The sequence below is a fragment of the Schistocerca serialis genome, chromosome 2 (genome assembly GCF_023864345.2).
Source record: "Schistocerca serialis cubense isolate TAMUIC-IGC-003099 chromosome 2, iqSchSeri2.2, whole genome shotgun sequence".
NCBI classification, from domain to species: domain Eukaryota; kingdom Metazoa; phylum Arthropoda; class Insecta; order Orthoptera; family Acrididae; genus Schistocerca; species Schistocerca serialis.
Window position 1 is genome coordinate 713,085,841 of NC_064639.1, and position 15,237 is coordinate 713,101,077.

A 15,237-nucleotide genomic window follows, 5' to 3' on the forward strand; every position below is an offset into this window, starting at 1 on the left:
GTTCATAGTATGAAGGATGTTCACAAGTCCAGTGGCTGTATGCACAAAAAGGGGCAGTCTAGCAATCTTGGCATCACAATCCTTTAAGATGAATGGGAATGACTGAAGAGAGGGATGAGAATTCCCAATTCATCTATGCGATGAAAGAATTTAAAGATTTAACTGACAATGAAAGAGCAAAAAATTACAGTGATCGATAAATGGGATTTATTGAAATCACATGCATTATTCCATTGTCAGTCACAGTTGTTTTCAAGGGAACTGAACAACGAGTACAGAAACTTCATATATTACTGCAAAGTAAGTTGGTTAAAGGTATACTTGGGAAAGGGCAGGAGTTACAGGAAGATTTGAGTCAGATTACATCAAGGCCAGACAGAGATTCCAAAATCAAATATAGGTTTGTAAGACACACCAAGGAAACAAATATAGACTCCGATCACAATTTAACTGCGATAAAGAGAGGGCTGAAGTTTAAGGGACTAGTTGGGATACAGAAGTACTAAGGAATTAAGAGATACACTTAAAGTTCTCTGAGGCTATAGATAGTGTGATAACGAATAGCTCAGTAGGCAGTTCAGTTGAAGAGGAATGGACATCTCTAAAAAGGGCAATCACAGAAATTGCAAAGGAAAACACAGGCACAATAAAGGTAATTGTGAAGAAACCATGGGTAACAGAAGGGCTACGTCAATTGATCGATGAAAGAAGGGAGTACAAAATTTTTCAGGGAAATTCAAGAGTACAGAAATACGCTTAATTTAGAAATGAAATAAAGAGGAAACGCAAGGAAGCTAAGGTGAAATGGCTGCAGGAAAAATGGGAAGAAATAAACAAAATGTATGGTTATCAGAACGATTGGCTCAGCATATAGAAAAGTCAAAACAAACTCCAGTGAAATTAAAAGCACAGGTGATAACATTAAGAGTGCAATGAGAATTCCTTGGTTAAATGCAGAGGGGAAAGCAGGTAAGTGGTAAGAGTACACTGAAGGCCTCTGAGGAGGAAGACTTGTATGGAGACGTGATAGAAGAAGAAACAGGAGTCAGTAGGGAAGAGAGAAGAATCTGAATTTAAAAGAGCTTTGGAAGACGTAAGATTAAACACAGCAGAAGGGATAGATAACATTTCATCAGAATTACTAAAATCATTGGGAGGAGTGGCAATAAAACAACTATTCATGTTGGTGTGCAGAAGTTATGTAACTGGCAATATATCATCAGACTTTTGGAAAAATGTCATCCACTATTCTCTAGACTGGAAGAACTGACAAGTCTGAGAATTATCGCACATCAGCTTAACAGCTCATGTTGCTGACAAGAACAATATACAAAAGAATGGAAAAGAAAACTGAGGGTATGTTAGATGACGATCAGTTTGGCTTTAGGAAAAGAAATTCGATGTTTGATTTGTCGGACTAGAAAAAGCGTTCAACAATGTCAAATGGCGCAACATGTTTGAAATTCTGAGTAAAATAGGGGTAAGGTATAGGGAGGGAGGGAGGGAGTAAATATACAAAATGTACAAGGGTCAAGAGGGAACAATAGGAATGGAAGACAAATAATGAAGTGCTCTGATTAAAAAGGATGTAAGGCAGGAGTGTTATCTTTCACCCCTACTGTTTAATCTACACATCGAAGAAGCAATGACAGAAATAAAATAGGTTCAAGAGAAGTTAAAATTCAGGGTGAAAGGATATTGATAAGATTTGCTGATGGCATCACTATCCTAAGTGAAAGTTAAGAATAAGTACAGTATGTGTTGAATGAAATGAGCAGTCTATGGAGTACAGACTCAAGATTGAGAGTAAACCGAAGAAAGACTGAAGTAATGAGGGGTAGAAAAAATGAGAACAACAAAATTAACATCATAATTATTTATCACATAGTAGATGAAATTAAGGAATTTTGCTACCTAGGTACAAAATAACCCATGACGGACAGATCAAGGAGGACATAAAAAGAAGACTAGGACTTTTATTCCTCATCCTGCACTAGCTTCCACAATATGGGCATTTTGAAGTTTTCACTCTGCAATACTGCATTTTGTGCACTACATATTGCACTTTTTAGTAAGTAACTCAATATTAATCTTACCTAAACCAATTGCTTCAACATACTGAAGTTGCTGGCTCTTCTGTCTGTCCTGCCTACTGGTAACGTCTATAGCTTCCACTCTGATTTTGGTATTGAAGTTTTGGCTTGGGTGGAGGAACCAAGGAACCAAGGAACCATGGGACCCGACCCCCCCCCCCCCCCCCCCCGCCAAATAAATTTAAGAACACACAAATACTAAAATAGATGCTAGAGTATAATTTGAACTCAGATCCACCTAGTCTTACATGTTCTCTCCCCACACTCTTTGTATTCTACACCGTTTATGGTTAACATGCCCCTGCTCTTCAGTCATCCCCTATCTTTGAATTGCATTTTTATTTCTGCACACTATTAACACCCCTTGCATACCACTTGCCCTTTAAGGCCACTTGTTAGTATTATTTTATGACAACAGTGTAAAATACAATGTGTACATAACAGCAACTCATCCCTCAAGGTAAAGTTATGAAACAGATTTGAGTCTCTGTTATACATTCAATGATTGCAAATTATCTTCATTGTAGTAACAGTATACTATTTCAACAATCTCACTTCCCATCTAATTCCCCCCCCCCCCCCCCCCCCTGACAAAACTGCTATCAAATGTAGTACATTTCTGCCTAGCACTTTAAATATACACTAAAAGCAATACATTGAAATACAAAAAATGTAAAATTATACTTACTGTTAAAATGGTTGGTAAAAGAAATTCAGCACTGCTCTCTTGCCAAGAAACAGCTCTTCACCAGTCTGTCATGTATAGTATATTGCTGTAACACACTGGAAAAGAAAAGATTCCAAACTTTACCCCTTGATGAATTGAAAACTGACTTCTACTACAAGTTTTAGATTTGCAGATCCATCATGTGTCACTCTGACTAACAACACTACAATAATTGGTTGGTTGCATATTAAGGGAGTAAACAGTGAGGTTATTAGTATCTCTGTCGAACAATGGTTTAATTCAATTCATTGCCATGAATTTTAAATCAGTTATTTGGAAACTGTCAAAAGGTCATAAATATTCAACACTTGATAACATACAATGTTTTACATTATATATATCATTACGAGAATGAAAACTCTTATATCTTAACACAAAAAGGTGACTATGTCCTAGGCAGAATTAGGGATGTCAAACAAGGGAACTAGCTTTTTGATCTGTCTGGCAGCTTCAGCTTCAAAGACTTTTAAATAAAAACATCTCAACACACACTTACTTTTCACTTTTTAGTATTAGTACCCGTGTCATGTAATATAATACAGGGGTTGGAACTTTAATAGTGGCAACAATTTATTTACAGCTCTTACAAAATAGATACTTGTTTCAAAGTTTTATGGACCTTCAAAGTAGTCACCAGCGTAGTGTATAACCCATTGCCAGCAATGTGGAAGTCACAGGATACTCTTAGAGCAGTGCCAGTTGTGTTGACAGTTCGAGCGGTGCGGTCTATTGCCCAACGAATTTGTAGCAATTCTGAAGCGAATGCGAAGTGTTTCCTTCAGCTTAGAAATTGAGTTGAACTCACGAGGGCTTAAGTCAGGGGAGTGCAGTAGGTGGTATAGCAATTAGCAGCCCCATCAGTCAGACGAATCAGTACCATCTTGCACTGTACATTCTTGAGCACTGTCCTGCAAAATGATGGTCAGGTACTGCAGAAAGTGTCATCATTTCTGTCTCTAAGCTGGGTGTAGGTTGTGTTCATTTTCATACCAGACGTATTTCAGTACTATGTGGATTACTTCACACTTTTTTTTTTGTTTAGACTCAACTGCCATTTTTTGCACCATACAGATATCTTGTCTAAATCATTCTGCAATTTGTTTTAATCACTAATTACTTTACAAGATGGTAAATGACAGCATCATCTGCAAACAATCCAAGAGGGCTGCTCAGGTTGTCTCCTAAATCATTTATGTAGATCAGGAGCAGCAGAGGGCCTATAACATTTCCTTGGGTAATGCCAGATATTACTTCTGCTTTTCTCGACTTTCCGTCAGTTCCTACAAGTTGTGACCTTTCTAACAGAAACTCACAAATCCAGTCACACAACTGAGGCAATGCTCTACAGGCACAAAAGTTGATTAGAAGCAGCTTGTGAGGAACAGTGTCAAAAGCCTTCTGGAAATCTAAAAATATGGAATCAATTTGACGTACAGGTTGGTTGCACTCATTGCTAAGTGATGATAAAGTGCTAGTTTTGTTTCACAAGAATGATATTTTCCGACTCCACGCTGACTGTTTGCAAATAAATCACTTTCTTCAAGGTAATTCATTATGTTCGAACAAAGTATATGTTCCAAAACCATACGGAAAATCAGTATTACTGATATGGGTCTCTCACTCTAATCACTCTCATGTCCTTTCTTGGGTGTTGCTTTGACTTTTGCAATTTTCCAGTCTAAAGACCTAAAGGTACAGTTCTTTCAATAAGCAAGTGATTGCATACGATTGCTAAGTATGGAGCTACTGAATCGGCAAACTCTGAAAAGAATATGACCAGCATACAACCTGCACCAAAGGCCTTGCCTTTATTATACACCAAGGAATCTACTTTTAAGTTACTCATGTTGGCGGTTGTTCTAGATTCAAATTCTGAAGTATATACATCTTCTCTGGTGAAGGGTTTTTGGAAAACTGTGTTTAGTAACTCTGTTTTAGTGGCACTGTCATCAGTGATATCACCATTATTATCAAGCAGTGAAAGTATTGAGCGTGTACTTTATATATAACCATGTACTTTATATATAACCAGAATCTCTTTGGATTTTCTGCCAGATTTTGAGACAGAGTTTCATTATGGAAGCTATTACAAACATCTTGCATTGAAGTTCACACTAAATTTCGAGCTTTGGTGAAACTTGGCGAATCTTGGGCATTGTGCATTCTCTTCAATTTGGTTTGCTTCCTTTGTTGCTTCTGCAACAGTGTTCTAACCTGTTTTGTATACCATGGGGGATCAGGGCCATCTCTTACTAATTTATTTGATATACACCTCTCGATTGCTGTCTACACTATTTCTCTTAATTCAAACCACATATGGTCTACGCTAACATAGTCAGATCGGGAGGAGTGGAGACAGTCTCTTAGAAAGATGTATGTACACATATGAAACGACCATATTACATAGATGAACTTACTTAAAAGCTTACTATATTGCTAACTGAACAACTTACACAATGAACAACATATCGAAAACATACATCTTGTTATTATCTATTATCTTAAAATTCTTGTAATTTTTTAATTCAGGTATGCAATAATGAAAACTGAAAATTAAGTAATCATTGCTAGCAAACCTCAAATGAACAATTTTGGTGCAAAATGTTGCAACAATCAATTCAAATGAAGTATGAGTGTGATTGGCTGAAGTAAGCAGAACAACTGCGAAACAATGTCTACACAACAAAATACTGCCAGCTTTTCAGTTCAGTCCTGTACAAAAATTGGCAAACTTAAGCTTGTTTTGCCCAAAAATAAATTTCAACAAGACACACAATAGTTTCTTTAACAAGACTTAGTAAATTATTTTCTACTGGTTAGAAATAAGATGACCTTTTTCTGACACTTATTTTTATATAAATTTTTGGGTTACTTTAATTTTCTGCATTGTCATCAATAAAGCTTTAAATGCTTCATCAAACAGCAAATAATTCTGTGCAGTGCTGCGCATTATCCTGGTTTTATGCATGCATTGTTTTGCATGTCCAAAGCTTTTTCAATGATTTTAAGCCACTGGTGAACAAAACCTTTAATGTGTGAAGAATAAAATGATAATCAACTGTACTACCCAGTTCTTTTTTTTTAATTATATCCAAGTGCAGCACTTTAAAAAATGGTTCAAATGGCTCTGAGCTCTAAGGAACGTAGCATCTGAGGTCATTATTCCCCTAGAACTTAGAACCACTTAAACCTAACCAACCTAAGGACATCAGACACAACCATGCCCGAGGCACGATTCAAACCTGCAACCATAGCGGTCACACGGCTCCAGACTGAAGCGCCTAGAACCGCTTGGCCACACCGGCCAGACACAACACTTAAAATGCAACACATTTCTACAAAACACAATTTCTTGTGCAAACGCATGATTTTTCACATGTAAAATCTAAATGATGAAAGATTTTTGCAAATGCTTCTTATAATTACGATAAGGATATATTTTTTAATATCATCTGTATCATCTGAAAGACTCAGCACACGCGATTCGTGTAGAACCAGATTTTACGCGTGTTTTATGTACAACTTTAGACCACTGTATCATGGCATCAAATAAAGCTTTCAGAAAACAACAGCATGACCATTAATTACATTCACCTGTTTAACTTCTTACAAAATTTGAACCAAGTCATGCAAGTCCGAAAAACAGAACTGGTGCGTTTCAAAAATCTCCCAGAAAAACGTGTTTTTTGTATGCACGATAAAAGCAATCAAGATTTTTTTCAGTTAAAACTTGTCTTAGACTGAGCGTTGCCACACTACTCTACATTGTCCACACTGACACATGCATGCCTCAGTAATCCTCAAGTCTATGCATACCCGTGTGGGTGGCCATTGCATTTTTTTTATATTTCTTAATTTATAATGTACATGTATTTTAAAGTTTCTATTAATTATATTTATTTCTTATCATTCTCTATGATCGAGGAAACAGTTCCTGTGATCTATTGACATTATTGTGATACTTTGGGTGTCAGCTTAATGTTATAGACAAACTTGATCAGTTGTCTATTATATATTTAATATACAATCATATTACAGTAGTCTGTAGATCACAGTCTATTTGTCTGCATTGTCTCTCTATCTGAAAAAATAGATGGATTGGTTCAGAACGTAGGTCGGAGCAAATGAGGAGTTTCACAGGGTGCATCTGTAGCCAAAGAAATCACAGTTGCATCTAGCCTCTGCCAACCCAATTAAAGGCAAAGAGAATTAAGGAGACAGGAATGCTTTCTAGCTAGGCAATTCATAATGGTAAAAGTAAAAAGGCTAAATACATAATGGACACTAGTTTGACCATCAATTACAAAACAAGGTGAGAGATTAATCAGGTCAACAAGGGAGAGGTGTAGCGGTTATTAAAAAATAAAAAGAGAAGAAAAGAAAAGAACAAAAATGTGGGAAGAAATGGTGAATAAAAAGGGGTTTTTTAAATCGTTAATGACTGTGAAAAAAGGGAAAGAATGAAATGCAAATCGGACTTCGTATTACAGAAAAGTTATCGGACTTCGTGATTTGGAAAAGCTATTGTTGGGGTGGTCCTTGTGGCGTTTCTGAGCATAAGTCAAACCAATTTCCACTACAAAAATTATTTGAAAAAGAAAACAGAGAATAACAAATGTGACTAACAGGGGGAAATGGCGTAGATAAGAGTTCATCCTTTACCATGTTAACATGTCTTCTTTCGTGCGGCGTCCAGGTCTTCAAAAATCTCTTACTTCATTTCTGCGTGAGAAGTCTGCTCCAAAATCTTGCAATCGTCCAGGAATCACTAATTTATACAAATTAAAATCATCTTGACACTGAATGCAAATTAATTTACTTTGCTATTTCCATCCCATGAATTTCATAACAACTTCCACAATACGTCTACACATTAATAAGTTTTTTCGTCTTAATCAGACCAAGACCAGCTAATAAGTTTTTTACGTCTGAATTCAGCTTCGGCTCTCCATAGACAAAAAAGAAACGGATAGGGGGAAAAAAAAAAAAAAAAAAAAAAAAAAAAAAAAAAAAAAAAAAAAAAAAAGAGAGAGAGAGAGAGAGAGAGAGAGAGAGAGAGAGAGAGAGAGAGAGAGAGAGAGAGAGAGAGAGTGTTACAATTTTAGTATTTTCTCTGCCGTCGAGTGCTCATACCGCTGCGAAGGTATAATTTATGTCCGAGGGAACGACTGTAGCGCAGCAAAATTCAAAGTCCCGCTACAGATGCCAGACGAGTGTGCTCCGCCTTCAATTCATTACAGAGAGGAAAACTAACCACTGCATCAAAGGCAATTAAAACAGAGTAAAAGAGGGATGAGTGAGGAAGCTGGCAAAGGAGACACATCCAAGGGACTCGGACCTCGCCTGCAGCAGGAGAAACCCAAAACAACAACTGCTAATCCTAAAAGTAGTTTAAAATGTATATTTGATGATAAAAATCGCTTGCATGGAGACAATCACTTGCATGGAGGCAATGGAGAGGGGTTCAGCTATCCACAAGTCATTCACTAACATTGATGGAAAAGAATCCAGGAGATGATGCTTAGCATGGAGAGTCAGGAGAGGGACGTTTCAACACAATCGAGGTATTGTCTGTAAGGACACACAATCACAACAATTGTTATGATGGACAAAAAGTAAAACACAGTCAACAGGCCATGTGTCATTCGCCAAAGCAGCCGAGAACTCTGATGGCAAACATACATTAGGATGTAAGAGGTTAAAAAGGGCATTCAGTCGGGAAATGGCAAACTGTCAAGAGTTGATGACAACGAGCAGAAAGTGGTGGGGGATCATCATGTAACAAATGGCAATGGCTAAAATTACAGTGTGCAAGACACATCCTAGCTAAAATGATCTCCTTGCAGTAAGAGGGCCAAGAGGAAGTTGGCCAAGCTGCTGTATGAAGCCAAGGTGGTAATGGGTTCACACCCATCAGGAAAGTGGCAGGTACCAGAAGGCAGCAAAGAAGAGGGATGTCCTCCATACTGGTGGTCAGAGAAGTCATCAAAGAACAGGGAGTAGGCAGGGTGACAAATTTGGTTCGGTTTTGTTTTGTTTTGCTTTGCTTTGGGGCGCAAAAAACCAACTGGGGTCATATGCACCCAAGCAAAAACTATAGAACACGGAGACAGAAAGGAATTAAACAACTATAAGTCAGTCCCAACTGACATAAGTGAGGACAGCTAAAAACAGGAATGTGGAGAAAGGGCCAAAAAAGACACCATACAGAAATGAAGGTCCGAAAACTAAAAATTACATGGCCTTCGCCATATTGCTTTGGCGGATAAAAAGTAAAACGTGGTCGTAAGCCCACGCATCATTTGCTAAAATGGCCAATAACTCAGATGGCAGACCCAAGCAGCAATGTAAACAGTTCCTCTGTGAGAGGCTTAATAAGCCGAAGCTTATTCCTGTGAAGGGAGGACTATTGGTGATGCCAAAAGGACACCACCTCCTGACAGACGGCAACACAGAGATCGTCGGAGGGAATGTAGGAACTAGTGGGCTGAGATATGAGGAATGCAGCCTTGGCAGCAGCCTCATTTCCTGCTAGACAGACACGACCAGGAACCCACATAAACATCACAGTGGCTCCACCAAGAGAGAGCAAGTGACAGCTTTCCTGGACCTGCAGCACTAAGGGATGGGCGGTGTGCAGCACACAGACTTTGAAGGGCACTGAGTGAGTCTGAGCAGAGGACACAATTGAAAAGTCTGTATCGCCAGATGTACTCCATGGCTTGATACAGGGTGAAGAGCTTGGCTGTAAATACTGAGCACTGTGCTGGAAGCTGATATCTAAAGACACAACCGACCCCGCCGTCAGTCCGAGAGCCATTAGTGGCCGTCAGTCCGAGAGCTATCAGTGTATATAAAGGTACTATCGCAAAGGTCGTGAAACTGAAGGCGAGGCTGGAGTAGTGTCCTTAGGAAGCAAATGAAGGCCAAGACAGTGAAGGGTTCACACCCACCAGGAAAGCTGCAGGTAGTGCTGAGTTAAGCCGCCACAACAAGTGCCGGAAGCGGACTCCATGAGGTAACAGAGACGAGGGACACGCCCCATACTGACGATCAAGGGAATCATGGAAGAAGGCGGCATAGGATGGGTGGCCACACATGGCAGACAAATGGCATGCATACCTGCCAAGGAGAAAGTCACAGCGGCAAGACAGTGGTAGTTCCACAGCTTCAGCATACATACTCTCAACCGGGCTACTGTAAAAGGTGGCCAAATGGATACCACAATGGTGGATAGTGTTGAGACAGTGTAAGAGGGATGGATGTGAAGACGCATAAAGAAAGCACCAATAATCAAGTTTTGAATGGACAAGGGACTGGTACAAATGGAGGAGAGTGGTTCGATCGGTACCCCAGGAAGTATGATTAAGGACACGTACAACACTGAGGAACCGCGTACAGTAGGCTGCCACATAAACACATGTGGGTGGACCAAGAGTGTTTCCAGTCGAGCATGAGCCCCAGGGATTTCATAGTTTCAATGAGCGGAAGGGCAACAGGACCAAGATGTAAAGACAGTGTGGGAAACAAATCGCGACGGCAGAAATTCATCCAGACTGTTTTGTCTGTGGAAAAACAAAAGCCATTGTCAATGCTCCAGGAGTAAAGACGATCAAGACATTGCTGAAGGCGCTGCTCAGTGAGACAGGTCCGCGGAGAACTCCAACATATTGCAAAAGAGTCAACGAAAAGAGTGTCGGAGATGCCTGGCAGTGGTTAGTAAATTGCGAGGCTCCAGTCACCATACCAACCGGGCATGACTCGTGTTCCATCACCTTGAAAATGCAGCTGGTGAGAGAAATGGGGCAGTAGCTAGAATGAAGGTGTTTGTCCTCACCTGGCTTAGGTACAGGTATGACAGTGACTTCACACGCCAGTGCCTGGGAAATGTGCCCTCTGCCCAGATGCGATTGTGCGTATGTAGAAGAAAGGGCTTGCCTGCAAGAAAAAGGTGCTGCAACATCTGTATGTGAAAATCGTCTGGGGCTGGGGCAGAGGATCGGGATAAAGTGAGAGCGTGATCTAGCTCCCTCATACTAAAGGTGGCATTGCAGCACTCACTGTTCTGAGAAGAGAAAGGTATTGTCCAAGCCTCCTCAACTCTCTTCCAATGGAGGAAGGCAGGATGATAGTGGGAAGAGCTCTGAATCTCCAAAAAAATGGCAGCCCAACGTGTTTCAGATAACAATGGGTCCACTATGATATTGTCTACTACTGTCAGGCCTGAAATTGGTCAATGGATCTTCATCCCAGAGAGCCGTCGGAGGTTGACCCACATGACGGAAGAGGGAGTGGAACTGTTAAAAGAACTAATTAATGAAATCCAGCTAGTTTTTTTGCTATACAAAATAATGCAAAGACACTGTGCATGCAACTGTTTATAATGAAAGCAGTTTGCCACTGTAGGATGACTGTTAAGAATGCATAGAGCACATCTCCGTGCATGAATTGCGTGTCTCAGTCCACCAAGAATCTGGGACTCAGCGTGGTAAAGAGGAAGTGCAAGGAATGGAACGTTCTGCAGCTAAGGATAACTTTTGTGAGATATTCCACCTCATCATTACAACTGAGGAAATCTTGTTCTTCGAAGGTTGCCAGTGAGGAATAGAGCTACCAGTGAGGAATAAAGCTGCCCGTTAGCCTTAGTGAGCTGGCACTTGGGTGTGCAGGCAGGTGGGGTAGGAGTCAGCAAACGGATAGTACACTCAAAATGGTCGCTCAAGTAGGTGTCAGAAAAAAACAGACCACTCATGATAAGCAAGCTGGGCAGTGCAGAAGTATAGGTCCAAATGGGAATAGATGTGTGAAGAGTCAGAAAGGAAAGTGGATGCTCCAGTGTTACGGCAGAAGAGGTTAAGGTGGTTAAGATGATCAGTGAAGAGGCCACCTTTGTGACAGGTCCTGGCGGAACCCCGATGGGTATGATGCACATTAAAGTCGCCAAGTAGCAAAAATGGGGGAGGTAGCTGCCCAATAAGCTGAAGGAAGTCTGCCCTCGTGACACTGAATGACGGAGGGACATAAATGGTGCAGAGGGAAAAAGTCAGGAGGATCCTGCTCCATGGGGTCCACAGAAGCATTGGCTTACTTGTGCTGTTGGTCTGTGGAGTCCGACACAGAAAAACTGTTGGTGGTGCGCACCGGTGACACAGAGGCCGACCGGGCTAAGGTATCTCATGGCGAAGAGGATCTTCGAATCGGCAAAGGAGAAGACCGTTTGCCTTTGGTGGATTTCTTCAAGCCTTTATGGTTAGAGGAAGATTAGGGTATTGGTTGGCTGGAGGGATGTAGGAAGTCTTCAAGAGAATACTCTTTCTGTCCTTTCTGGCCTACCGATTGTGTAGCTGATGGCTACGCCCCTTGGTGTGAGAGCTGGATGGCTTGTTGCACAGCTGGATGGGGGACAGCAATGCTACCTCGCCACTGGGCAATTTCACAACCTCAAAGCTGAATTGTTGGTTGCATGTCCACATGGCCATGTCCTTCATGAAGTGAGGAGGTAACAAGAACAGGACTACAGGTGCCACACGGGAGAATGAAGGGTTTGCGACTAGCCAATAACTTGCAACCAACTGGGTAAGACACTTTTTCCTTTACCCAAGTCTCTTGGACAGCCCGCTCATCAATACACATGGGACAATCCCAAGAGGTGGTGAAATGGCCACCATTGCAGTCGATACAACAGGGAGAAGGAGGCAGACAACCACCCTTGTTCCATTAAGTTTCGGTTGTGTAGCCACAAGAAATCTCCTTCTTCTAGTATTTTGGCTGTATAACGTTCAGCCATCTACAGAGTGAGCCGCAAGACTGCCACTCCAGTCCTCGCTTCGTCCCTTTATACTGTTGTACCACACGACTGCGCATGCGGCCACAGATGCAAATGCGCCAGAGACGTTGGTCGGCGGCAGAGACGTGCATAATGCGCGAGTTGTATCTATGACTCCGCAGTTGATCTGTGTTGGCATATCGATATATCATTGTGAGCTGCACTGTGATGTCGTCTTTGTGAATTTACTATGGCAAGTGCCGGATTCCATGATTTATCAAGATTGAAACCACTGATTGAAGATGGCTGAACGTTATACAGCCGAAATATTAGAAGAAGGAGATTTCTTGCGGCTGCACACCCGAAACTTAATAGAACAGTCTATGCGCCGCCAAAACCTGAAGATTCAAATCACCCTTGTGTGCATCCCTACCACTGGTTACACATTTGGCTGAGTGTAGACAAGACATTCTATGTTTGTTGTTGTGGTCTTCAGTCCTGAGACTGGTTTGATGCAGCTCTCCAAGCTACTCTATCCTGTGCAAGTTTCATCATCTCCCAGTACCTACTGCAGCCTACATTCTTCTGCATCTGCTTAGTGTATTCATCTCTTGGTCTCCCTCTACAATTTTTACCCTCAACGCTGCCCTCCAATACTAAACTGGTGACCCCTTGATGCCTCAAAATATGCCCTACCAACTGATCCCTTCTTCTAGTCAAGTTGTGCCAAAAAATTTCTCTTCTCTCCAATTCTATTCAATACCTCCTCATTAGTTATGTGATCTACCCATCTAATCTTCAGCATCCTTCTGTAGCACCACCTTTCGAAAGCTTCTATTCTCTTCTTGTCCAATCTATTTATCGTCCATGTTTCACTTCCATACATGGCTACACTCCATACAAATACTTTCAGAAACGCCTTCCTGACACTTAAATCTATACTCAATGTTAACAAATTTCTCTTCTTCAGAAACGCTTTCCTTGCCATTGCCAGTCTACATTTTATATCTTCTCTACTTCGACCATCATCAGTTATTTTGCTCCCCAAATAGCAAAACTCCTTTACTACTTTAAGCATCTCATTTCCTAATCTAATTCCCGCAGCATCACCTGACTTAATTCGACTACATTCCATTATACTCGTTTTGCTTTTGCTGGTGTTCATCTTATATCCTTCTTTCAAGACATTGTCCATTCCGTTCAACTGCTCTTCCGTGTCCCTTCCTGTCTGTGACAGGAAAGGGGGGGGGGGGGGGGGGTTGGGTGGCCAGGCATGGCAGACAATGGCATGCGTATATGCTGAGGAGAACATCACACTGGCATGACAGTGATAGTTCAGCAGCTTATGCATCGAGACTCCCAACCGAGTTAGTGCAAAGGTCCCAGTGGCCAAACGGATTCCACGATGGTGGATTGTATTTAGATGGCGTAAGATGGATGGACATGCATAAACAACATACCCATAGTCTAATTTCGATCAGACAGGGGATCCGTGCAAACAGAGGAGGGTGGTATGATCCGCTCTCCCGGAAGCACGGCTTAGGACACATAGGAGGAGGACCAAGAAAGTTGTCTACCAAGCATGAGCCACAGGAACTTCGTAGTTTCAATGAATGGAAGAGCAACAGGCCGGCCGAAGATGTAAAGACGGTGGAAGCAACCCATTGCTCCAGTGGAAATACATATGAACAGTTTTGTCAGTGGAAAAACAAAAGCCACTATCAATGCTCAATGAGTAAAGACGACAGAGACATCACTGGAGATGCTGCCCTAGGAGACAAGTCCGTGAAAATCAACGAAAAGGGACCCGGAGATGCCTGGCAGGAGACAGGTCATAACAGCCTTAACAGATATAGCAAAGAGGACGACAGTCAGGATGGAGCCCTGAGGCACCCCGTTTTCCTGGGTAAAGATTTCCAAGAAGGTAGAGCCCACACATATTTCAAAAACTCTTGTCTTTTGAAAATTATTGAAGGGAAACAGGGTAGGCTGCCTCGAAGCCCCATGTGTGGATAGTACGGAGGACACCAGTTCTCCAACAGGTGCCACACTTTCTCAAAGAAATAAAAAATAAAAACAGCCACAGTCTGGTATTTTTGCAGAAAACCATTCATGATACTGGTTGACAAAGTGATCAGATGGTCAACTGCAGAACGATCCACATTGAGCAGTGTTCAGTAAATTGCGAGACTCTAGACATACCAACCGGGCATGAATCATACGTGCCATCACCCTGCAAACACAGCTGGTGAGAGAAATGGGTTGGTAGTTAGAAGGACAGTGTTTGTCCTTACTGGGGGCTTAGGTATGGGTATGACTATGGCCTCATGTCAGCATCTGGGAAATGTGCCATTTGCCCAGTTGTGATTGTATGTGTATGAAGGAGAAATTGCTTGCCCACAAGGAAATGCTTTTGCAACATCTGAATGTGAACATCATCAAGCCCTGGGTCTGAAGATCAGGATGAATTGAGAGCACATCTAGGTCTCTCAGAGTAAAGACAGCATTTTAGCACTCATGATTCTGAGAGGAGAAGGATATCGCCCGAGACACCTACACTCGTTTCCGATAGATGAAGGTGGGGTGATATTGAGTGGAGCATGAAATCACAATGAAATAGCAGCCTAAGGTGTTGGAGATAGCAGTGGAGT

General features: G+C 41.4%; 1 protein-coding gene across 3 annotated transcripts in view; it reads right to left on the minus strand.

Moving 5' to 3' along the window:
- LOC126457895 (ATP-dependent DNA helicase PIF1) overlaps positions 1–15,237 on the minus strand; it is a 100,842-nt gene that overhangs the window by 67,610 nt on the left and 17,995 nt on the right. For all 3 annotated transcript variants that reach the window (XM_050094567.1, XM_050094566.1, XM_050094565.1), the window contains exon 2: positions 2,782–2,876. The gene's annotated coding sequence lies outside the window, so the exon portion shown is untranslated. The remainder of the gene's footprint in view (positions 1–2,781; positions 2,877–15,237) is intronic.